Consider the following 1363-nt stretch of genomic DNA (forward strand, 5'->3'; position numbering starts at 1 on the left):
AAAAAAGAAAAAAAAAAAGAATCACAGAGCAAACAGCACAGCAAAAATATTGCTTTTCAAAGTGAGTTAAAATCAGATTAAGAAAATTTGGGACATTGTCTCTGTTAGGAAAGTTTAATAGTAATTATAAGCAATTGATTATAATAAAATATTAAAACTTGAAATATATGGATTTGGGCAAATTGAACTTCCTGGCACCTGGAAGCCCAAAGCCATATTAAGGAAGTTCATTTCCATTTTGTATAGAGCCCTCTAGCTCCGTCTCGCGCCCTCTAGCAACTTTCCTTTGTATTGCTGATCTGTTTTATATAGCACCTGAATTTAACTGACATACTTGTTGCTTTAATTTTTTTCAATTTTATTCTCATACTAACAGAATATGCCCTTTGGAGTTTCTTTTTCTGGTTCTAAAACTTGAACAAGAAGAGCATGGCTGTTTGTAGATAGAGGGACTTCTCTTAGCTATGAAGACTCTCTTCTGGATGTGGGATGTTGGGTATGATGCTGAAAAAGAGGTGTGTGAAACAGGAAGAGAAATTAGTATATTGGTAACAGGCAAAAGTTTGTAAAACACAATACATAGTTTACCAGAGTATCCTTCTTTGAAATGAGCTTGATTGACTGAATTGCTTATTATGTCTATAGAGAAGCTAAAATCTCCTGTAGTCTTTGATTTACTATTTTTTCTGGCCATGGTACAGCCTCTGACAGGTACCTCATATATATTTAGTCAGAATGTAATCCATTTCCTCCTAGTCAAACTTCTATCTAGTATCGACACTTACAAAGAATTCTATTTGCTGACCCTGGAAGCCAAACCAGCTGTCTTGGGACCTAACTACCATGGTGACTCTGGGCTCTTACCAAGACTGGCTTCTGCTTTGATTATACTTTTTCTTTACTACCTCCTTTTTCTTTGTACCAGTGAATTTCCTAAGTTTACTGTTTAATGTCAGTCTCAGGGCTTTTAATGTCTAACAAAGTAAACAAATTGCACTAGAAACCTATAAAGCCTCTTGTATTTTTCTTGCATGCATAGTAGTGGCTTATACATTATTAAGCTGTATAAATGAAAGACTCGCTGACACCTTTGCCACTGACACCTGAACTGTACTGACCAACAGGCCAAAGGAAACCATGGTGAGGCTGAGCATGAGGGGCCCTAGCTGCTTCTAAGGCAAACTATTCAGAGCTACTCATCCATCCATCTATCCATTCATTCATCCATCCATTCATCCATCCATTCATCCATCCATCCATCCATCCATCCATTCATCCATTCATCCATCCCTCCATTCCGTAAATGTTTACTGAAGGCCAACCATATCATTTGCCTTTGCAGAATTTATCGATCACCTGTGTT

This window comes from Rattus rattus, chromosome 15 (assembly GCF_011064425.1).
Source record: "Rattus rattus isolate New Zealand chromosome 15, Rrattus_CSIRO_v1, whole genome shotgun sequence".
NCBI classification, from domain to species: domain Eukaryota; kingdom Metazoa; phylum Chordata; class Mammalia; order Rodentia; family Muridae; genus Rattus; species Rattus rattus.